Raw genomic sequence first — 9,940 nt, 5'->3', positions numbered from 1 at the left:
GGCGCCGCCAAGAGCAGGCATGGATTGCCCAGAGCTTGGACTGGAGTGTCCATCCGGTCCACACCACCCGGACAGCATACCGACCCTTGTCTGCCTGGCCTGCACCCAGGCCCCTCCCCTTCTCTGGGTGGGTGTCTGTTGTCGCCACACCAGTTTGGGCGGGGCCTTGGGAGGGGGGTGCTAGTCCAAGTGCCCGCCTGGGTGGGGGCGATGCGGGCCTTTTCTTGCGGGTGGAGGCTCAGGCCTGCCAACTTTGCTGTGGCCCAAACAGATGCTAATGATTTTCCTGGAGGCTCCAGTTATCTCTGGCCTCAGCCAGCCAGAGTGCAGGCCTGGGCGGGCACAGACTGCTCCCCACCCCCCTCCTCACCCTCATGAACACCTGGCCCCAGTGGACAGTAGGGGTCACAGGCTGCCCAAGGGCAGCCCCACACAACCATACAGTTGGTCACACTGTCACACAACCAGTTCATCCCACCACTCTGGCTGTGTGGGAATGTTTGCTCTCTGTCCACCCAGTATGCTATACTGTATCCTCTTTTGAGCCCCTTCCCAAAGCCGTTGCCACCCACCCACACAGAGAAACTGAGGCTGAGAGAAGCGTGGCCCAAGGTCACAAGACCCTTTGCCTGCTTGGCTGAGTGGGTCACCCTCTCTTTGAGCCTTCCCTGGTCCCCCATTGCCCAGGGGCCAGAGTCAGTTTCCAGGCTCCCCGTGGAAGTGCTGACGTGGCTCTGAGCAGCTGTCTGGGGCCAGGAAGCAGGGCAGATGTCACAGTGCCCAGGGGAGGAGGTGGCTCCATGGGGAGGGTAGGCAGGGCCTCTTGCCTGGCTAGACAAGTTTCCTCCCCCTCCAAGCCTGGTTGGCTGTCTGGGGCTGGGGCACAGCCATGGGCCAGGCTGACCTGCCTCCAAATCTAGCTCCAGCTCCTCTGTGTGGCTGCTGACAAGTGTTGCAACCTCTCTGAGCTTCCTTCCCTGTCAAAGGAGAATAATAGCATCTGCTTTGGATAGGTGTGAGCCTCAAATGAAAGCAGAGATGTACAAAGCCCCCAATCCCATGCTGGATACTCTGTTCCTGCTCAATAAATGTCAGTTATTATTGTCTTTGCAAGTGAGAATTTGGTGTGTCCAAAGGTAAAACTGGGTCCTTAGGGTACCAGCTGGCTTCAGAGGTCATTCTAGCCAGCCTCTTGCCTTGCTGCCCCTGGCCTTCTGCATTTCTCATGCCTGTCTAGCTTTGTTCCTTCTCATTGAAGTGTCAGCCCCCCTCAGCTCTGCCTGTTGCCTAGGTGTCCCCAACCACTCCCTCTTATCGGTGTGGTTCCCTCCTATCTGGCCTATACATAGGGTCCCTCAAGCAGCACAGCCCCCTGGGAACAGCAATCGATGGAGCGGAACAGCGTCCCTGACAGATGGATCCACGGAAGCTGGGCTGCTTCAGCAGAGCTCCCTAGGAAACCAGAGACAGGAACTGAGCCACCATGACTGCCTCCTAAATAGAAATGGAAGGTGATAGGAAAATGAGGAGGCCAGAACTTCCAACCAGCCACAGGTTGGGCCAGCCCTCTGGGAATGGGAGGGGCAGGGCAGCCCCTATTTTTTTCCATAGGCCCAGAATCCTCTTGGGGAGAGGGCTCTGTAGAGCTTGCCTAGTGGATGGGATATGTCTGAGTCCCTCTCCATGGGCAGGTAAAGAGTTTTGACAGCTCTCCCACACACACATTGTGGGCACACTTGTAACAAACCCAGAGGTTGGTGGGTGGGTAATTGAGCAGGCAGGTTGCACACCACATTCCGCAGTCCACAGGGACCTTTGAAGCCAGAATGGCAGAAGGACCCTCTCTGATTGTGGGGTGGGAGATGATGAGCCTACTAGTCCCTGTGTATATGTGTAAAATACGCCTTGCCTCCTACTAGTCTCCCAGATTAATCAGGGAAGTTCTTCCCAAGGTTTTTCAACCTCGGCACTATTGACATTTTGGGCCATTTAATTCTTTGTCTTGTGCATTATAGAATATTTAGCAACATCCTTGGTCTCTACCCATTGGATGCTAGTAGCAGCAGTTGTGACAAACAAAAAACGTCTCCACACATGCCTCAATATCCCTTGGGAGGCAAAATCAATTATAGTTAGGAACCATTGGTCTAACATGAAGACCAGCCCTCTAGGTTGGGGGGGCAGCCAGGAACCTTGGGAATGCCAACGATCCTCTGCAGTGGAGGGGAAAGTTTCCAAAACAGCCCTGTTCCTAAATATCTCAGGCCCAGGAGGGCGAGAGACACCCTTTCCCCTCAGCCTCCATGGCCCCAACTGCCAGGTTGGAGGGAACTATGCTTGCCTGTGATGGCAGGGCTGTTGGTGTCACTGCTCAGCTGCACCAGGCTTGGTGCCAACAGCTCACTGCTGGACTACACAGCATGGGGGTGAGGGAGCGGGTGCAGTCATGGGGGTACTCAGCCTGCCTGGATGCCCTTCTGTCCAGCCAGCTTGAGGTGAGCGGAACCAGCATGGATGATCAGCCTCCTCTCTTCCCTTGGTGCCCTGGCAATGTCTGCTGGGTAGGGGTGGGGCTGACAGGCCTCAGAGCCAGTGGGGGCTACTGCCTAAAGTAGAAGGATTATAGACACAAGTCCAGCAGGCTCAGCCAGCTGACAGCTGGGCCACCTGAGTGCCAATCTGTCCCCTCCAAGAAGGGGGTGGGGGTGGGGGAGAGAGAAAGGCACAGTGGGCTGGCTGCATGGTCCCTGAGTCCCCTATCCCATAAGTCCTTGAGCCAGACTCCCTCTGGAGTCATCGCCTTCCTTTTCCTGCCCAAACTGGCAGGTAGGCATTGACGTGAAGGAAAGTTCTCTAGTGTACAGTCTCACTGCTGGGAAATCCCTACTTATGTCTAACCTACTTCCTTTCCTTCTATAGCATCTACCCTATCCTGGCCTGCATGCTCTGGCCCCTGAAGAGTCAGAGCACAACATTTTAGTTTCTGCGGCCAGAGTGAACCCTTAACTCTAGTGGAAGAGAACCCTTATCCATGGGGAGATTCAGTCAGAATACAGGCCAGTGGGTCTCTCTGTGGGTAGAGGGCAAAACTGAAGGAATGGAGAGAGGCATTGATGCCAATTGACAGACTAAGGCCCACAGAGAGCAGGGTTGCCCCAAGACACATTGAACCCAGCCCCGGTCTAGGGGGCTCCCAGGGTGGAGAGGAGGAAGTGGCTGGGAGGTGGGCAGTGGCTTTGTAACCAGAGATGGGCCAGGCTGGCTGAGGTGGCAGTTTGGGGCTGGGGTTTAAAATAGTGCCTCGGCCTGGCCAGGATCGGGTTCGGGTCACCCACAAGGCAGCGTGGCCACCACCATCCGGCTCGAGTTTCTTGCTTTCCTTGATGATTTGATGGAAGCCAGGTCTATCCAGGCAGATGGGCCTAAGGAAAGGGGTCTAGGCACTTGCCATTATAGTCCCCTCACCAGGCTCTGGCCCATCTCCCTTCTCCACACCCACTCTCAGGGGACAGATTGCCCAGTCCCTCCTGATTTTCTCCCTCCACTTCAATAAACATTTAACACCAACTGGGGACCAGGCCTTAACCAAGCATGGAGATGCATAATAAGACCTTGACCCTGTCCCAGGCCCCAGGAGTCCTGGCCTCCAAGATTGCACAGAATTGGGAGGGTGATCAGTATCCATCCAGGATCCTCCATGTTTCACTAATGCCCTGGCCTCTGAAAGCCCTAGGCATGGGGAAAGCAAGGAGCAGAAAGACCCCTGCGGGCTACAGGACAGGAGGGTTAGATCTCAGATATACCTGCGACCAGAGAAATGTAGGTGGCTACAATGGGGAGGGACAATGTTCTCTTAAGAGCTAGTGATCATCCTTTAAAACTGCCCCCTCAACCCCCCCCCCCCACGCCCCCCGCCACAGGGGAGGGGGCTCACTTCTCCCAGTTTTCCCTGGAGAGAGGAACCAAAGGAATGACTTGCCCTCTTCCCCAAGGGCAAAGCCCTGAGATACAATTTTGAAAGGGCATTCTGGTCCTTCTGTGTCTAAATAGGGCACCCACTTCCTCGGGCTGACCCAAGAATTAGGGAAAGGGGTCCCCTCTTTAGTTTTTCAGGGCAAGTATGTAGTTCTTGCCCTGCTACATCCCATTATGCTACTGGAAAGGGGAAAAGCTCCTTGAAACACTAAAACGTTTTCCTTAACCCTAATCCCTTCTACTCCACTCTCCCTTACTAGAGTCTCTGGGCTCCTGGGGGCAGTGGCTCCTGGGGCCTGGCAAATAAGCCATGGGTCTGAGTGGGAGGAGGTGACACTAGAGGCCAAGCGCCAGCTCAGGGCCAGATCTAACGAGCAGTGGCCAGCCCTCCTGACAGAGCTCACATATATATAAAAAATTGTCTTGTGTATCTTAATGATTTTTCAACAGTCCCTGATTGAAGCATGCCCAATTTAGCCATGCCGTAAGTAACTTTTTATATTTCCTCAGGGAATCATTTCACTTATGAATCTTTTCTGAATCTGCAATCTTGATTAAAAGTTGAATTTTATTTATTTATTTTGTCTCCATCTCTTCACTTCTGAGATGCCTCCCTAGCGAAAAGGGTGGCAGCACCACCATCAATCCTCCCTCATTAACTTGTCTGGGGCAAGAGAATTCTTACTGGGGGTCTGGGGAGCAGCAGCCAGGCCTCCCCTGTGGTAGCACCTGGGGGTATGTGACCTAAGGGAGGGAAGATGGCCCAAAGGAGAGGCTCACAGAGAGTGGTGGGGGACATTGCCAGTCTCCTGCCCACTATACTCCCCTACCTACCCCATATCAGACCCTCCCCCACCCCAGCACACAAACCCTACTGAAGCGGATTAGCTAGCCCATTTTGCCTTTAGGGTGTCTCCTCACCTGTAGTTTAGCAATTTGAGGAGACAGAGAACCCTTCAAGGATTCAGCTTGAGAGCACTAAATTGGTTAAAATCCTGGCCTTGATCCTGTACAGCTGACCCAGCTTGGGTAAGTCACCTCTCCTCTCAGAGCCTCAGTGTCCTTATCTGCAAAATGGGAATGTGATTGCTAAACAGATTACTAAGCAGGTAAAGGGTTTACTTAGCACAATACCTCTAGAAAGGCAGCCTTTATTATTTACCTTGGAGGATCCCAGCACCAGGAAGGAGGGTTGGAACAATGCTAAGGGTCCTATCCCAATTTTGACCAGTACCTAGTTCTTTTGCTCAATCCATTCATTATGTAGTCCTGGTGACATTCCTTGAGGTAGAGTGGGTGGGCCTGGCATAATTATCTCCTTGAGGAAAATAAAGGTCTGATGGGGTTGGTTGGGACTTGCCTAGGGGCTGCCCTAAGAGGCTAAGGTTAGAGCTGCAGCAGGAAAGCTAGAGGGCAAACTAGGGTGAGAAGCTCTGAACTTAGAAGTGCCTTCCCCATAGGCACCCTCCCTGCCCCTCTTCCCCCATAGTTGGAGGAGGGTCTTGCTCAGGTGCTGGGACCTCTGGCTTTTACCTCTAACCTCTGACTTCTGGCCTGGGGTGGGCTCTGTGAGAGCCAGAGTCGCAACTGGGGGTGGGGCCCAAAGGGACAGGCAGTGGTGGCAGTGAAGGTGGCAGCTGTGGGAGTTAACGATTTACGAGGGGCCCCTTCCTGAGGCCTCCCTCCCAGGCCTGGCAGGCAACCCGTGACTTCCCAGGCGGCTAGACACAGAACCAGTCCCGCCAGTTCAAAGAGCAGTTCATTCCGGGCCCACCCCCAGGCACTGTCTGAGCACCCCATTCTCAGGAATCTGAAGGGGAAGGCAAAGTAGGGGCTGGTGCGTGGAGTCCTCTGATCCGAGGAGAGAGGCTCAGGTCTGTTTTCAAAAGTCCCAGTGTGAGGGGCATTTACCACCCTTCCCTGCCTTTTGAGCCTGGTCTGTAAGGGGAGGCTGAGACTCACCCCTTCAACTTCAGCAAGCCTTCCCCATACCACCCCACCCTAGCCTACAGGTCTTGGGTAGGACACTTTCAGGCCTGGCTGGCTTCTGGATGCCCAAGGCACCCCTCCCTTTGGGCCTGGTCTGGGACCTCCAGGTTTGGGACACTGTGCCCTCCCCCAGGCCCTATTAATTTACCTCTAGGCTCCTCCCTCTTCCTGACAGGGAGTGGGTGGGCCCTGGAACCACAGCTTTGGCCTCTGGGAACACGCTGTCCATTCCTATAGGAGAGACAGTTGAACCATGATTGTGCATAGAAAAGTCCAGAGTTACTGTCAGGGACAAGGCGCCTCCTGCGTCCCTCCCACCCCCACCCCAAACTGCCCCCACTCCACAAACAGGCTGAATTCCCTGTGCCTGGCAGAGATTGGGGCTATGTCTGGTTGTCTGTGGCATGTATGTAGCTGTGCCTGGCCTAGGGGAAATACGAAGTGTGAATGTTGGCCTGGTCTCTGCTACCTCCCAGCCTCACCCAGTCATTTTGTTCTGGAACTGGAGTCCCCCTCAGCTCTCCTCCCTTCCCCCCTGTTTACATAGCTCAGGGCCAGGCTTGGACCACAAACTAACTTCTCAGGAATGGATGAGCCTTGGCCTCCTAAGAGACCTGACTTTTCTGATTTTCCCCTCTAGTTTCACAGCTCTTTTGTCCCTTCAAAGATCATGGGGGCTAGAGTAGGAAGATTTAAGGACTAATGGCACTTATGTGAAGGCTGAGACCCCAAAGGCCCAAGCCTGTGACTTTTCCCCTGCCCATGTTTGCACTCCCAGGCCTGCCCTGGGATTTTGGTTGAAGTAATACAGTCCAGTGTGACTCCACTGAAGACTTACTGTCCTGAGTCAGGGCTCCAGATGACCCTGCTCCCATCCTCTGTGATACATTATGGGGGTGGGGGGTGAGACTGGGGCCCAAGAGGGGTAGACATTAGGCCAGGCTCTGGATTGGCTATCTTTATTGGACACCGTAACTCCTATGCTTCTCTCCATGCAGCCATTTCCCAGTCATTGAATGTTTAATCAATGACCGACATTAGCTGATAAATGGCAGTCGTGGAAAAGGCAGATCCCTCAGACAAGGCATGGATTTAAATCCTGGTTTTGCTACTTGGTAACCTTGAGCAGGAGTCTGAGCCTGATGATTAAGTAAGCATATACAGTGGGGCCTTGACTTACGAGTGTCCCGACTAACGAGTTTTTCGAGATATGAGCGGTCTCTTGGCCGATTTTGTACATGTAGAGCAATTAATGTGATGCCTGACATACAGAAAGTTCTCAGAAGATGTTGGCTACAATTGTTATTAGTGGTACCTACTTAGTGCCCAGGCTCCAGACCCAGCGCAGGTAGATTTTCCCTTACCCTCAAAGAATTTTCATGGGTGGTGGTAATGAGGGGGTGGGGAGACAACTAAGCAAATAAAAGCTATTTTTGTGCAGTGTGGTCACTGCGGCCATAGGAGGGAACAGATGAGGGGCCCCAAAGCCTGGCCACAGAGTACAGTTCAGTGCATGCACTGCAAAAGCCCCTGACAAAGGAAGACTGAAAGACAGTCCATGACCAGCCACCAAAGGGGTGCATATATCTGCCCAAAGGGAGTACTGTTTTCTAATTTGCACAAAGGCTAATGGTGGCACTGTAGATATGAGCGAAACAGGCTGGGAATCAGAGGTTCCCAGTGGAGGTGACACATGCTGTTTGGTCATCAGTGAGGAGTTCATGAGATGAGCTTGATTATGGCCCTCCTGGGCAGAGGGAGCATGTAAAGCCATGGAAACTTGAAGGAAGAGTTTTGGGGTTTCTGAGGGAACCACTAGTGTTGAGTGTTATTGGTCAGCAGGGCCCAGGGATTTCAGGGAGGCATAGGGCTGGTTAGCAAAGCCAGGTCCAGCCGGGGAAGGGGCTTGGGCTCTGAGGAATCACTACAGGATATAAAGCAAGTGAACCTCAGGGCACATCTGTATGTGAGAAGCCTCTCTTTGGTTCCAGTCTCACTTCAGTTCCCTCATCTGGAAAATGGGGATGGTACTACTGCTGGGGCTGATGTAAGGCTTAAATGAGATAATGCATGTCAGCTGTTTAGCACAATGCCCTGCCCAGAGAGGGCATTGTGCTAAACATACTCCTTCCTAGAAGACAGGCCCCTCTCTCCTCCAAAGGTGCTGGACACTTAAGGAATTTGCTTCCTGAATCTAAACTGATTGAATAACAATGTGAAACTTAAATATTCCTCTTTGGAGGCAGGGAGAAAGGACAGAAATAGTGAGTCAGGGCGGCTTCACATCCCATGGAAGGGGGCTAGAATGGGGATGATCTCTCCCAAGGCCAGACTGACACTGGATCCTTCCTGGGTGTCCCCTACTTGTCTCATTTGTGATGGTGGAGAGTTCTGTGTGGATGGTTTGCACACGACATTTCCTGTTCATGTTGCATTTTCCATGTCAACAATTCTGCCCTTCTCCCCTCTGATTCCTACCTGGGTTGGATAGGGGAGGGTCTGGATCTCCCTCCAGTTCTTAATTTCCAGGAGCAGGGGAAGACTCCTAGATCCATCCTCTAAACCGGGCCAGGTGTGCACCAAAGCCCCTACTCCGAGAAAGTCACCTTTGGAATCACCTGGCTCATCTCTATTGCAGCCTGCAGCCCCGTGGCTTTGCTCTTCTGAATTGGGGGCAGAAGTCTCCAGTTAAAAAGTGGATACTAGTAATTCCCTAAGGTGGAAGCCACTATCCACCCTCCCGCATGAATGCTAGCATGAAGCTTCTTTTAGGTGTGCAGACCTGATTCTGCACTGACCCTTAGCTTCCGGAGCTCTGCAGGATTGAGCTTCATTTCTTGGATCCTAATCCTCTGAGGCCTGCTGCTAACTCTTGGGGAACAGGTGCCTCCTCACATTCTGTGCCTCAGCTTCCCCAGAAAAGGTAGATGGAGGTGGGCTAAGTGTTTGGAGATCCCGGCTGTATCTACATCTGGGACCCTCCCTCCTTTTTCTTTGTATGGTCAGTGCCAACATGGTACCTGACATCAGAGTGGGACCTAGAATGTGTCTTTAAGTAGTTTAGGGGTGATAAGAGGTGTTCACTTGTCTTAAAACTGTGTTCCCAGAGCAAGTACCTTGCTTTTGCTCACATAGTATGTTTGCTTGGGTTGACTTTTAGGAAGGTTGCTGGAGAGGAGAGGAAAGGCTAAACATCTCCCCTAGAGAACCATTCCTTGAATAAAGCTAAGAGTACACTTGGAATTTGTGGAAGGAAGGGAGGAAGTGTCCACAATGTTTGGGGAGGGACCACTCCTTATGGCCCAGGAGGCCAGTAGGGGTAGAGAGGCAACAAACACATTCCAGGTGAACTCTGCCCTTTGACACCTCTCTCACTCCCTACCTCCTGGCTAAGTAAGTCAAGGTCCCAGGGCCAAATTTAGACTTGGAGGGTGGGCAGTTGTCTGCTCCCTTAAACAACTGGCCTCAAGGCCCTCCACTGCCTCCTAGGAGACAGGCAGGCTGCACAGAGGAGGAGAGGAAGTAGCGAGGTGGGAGCTGGTTTCGCTTCTCCCACGGCTTCTCTCAGAGGCCAGGCTGGGAGGCCTGTGGCTGGAGGCACCCGGGTCACCAGAGTTAACTCCCTGTTATCTGGGCCCCAATTGATCTAGGGTTGCAACTGTTTAACTCAAGGCAGACTTCCCCCAACTGCTCTGCTCCCTATCCCCCCAGGGTCTGGAGTCTGGGGGCTGTGTTTTCTCTGCCTCAAAGAAGAAACACAAACCCACCCCCACGAATTCCACAGAATTGCAGAAATTTTTCACTTTGGGATTATCTGCAGTTTGGAATTACAGCAGCTGGGGCTTTACTCTATGGATCCCTGAGATGGCGAAAAAAGGACTTCTGCCATATCATCAGCCCGGCATGGATATGCCGGACTAAAATCTGTACCCAATGGGCTTTTATAATCTCTTTCAATCAGTGTCTGTTGCGCGCT

Source organism: Myotis yumanensis, unplaced genomic scaffold, assembly GCF_028538775.1.
Source record: "Myotis yumanensis isolate MYYU_CA2020_CCGP unplaced genomic scaffold, mMyoYum1.0.hap1 SCAF_5, whole genome shotgun sequence".
In the NCBI taxonomy this organism is placed as follows: domain Eukaryota; kingdom Metazoa; phylum Chordata; class Mammalia; order Chiroptera; family Vespertilionidae; genus Myotis; species Myotis yumanensis.
Note: the sequence above shows the minus strand (reverse complement) of the source record.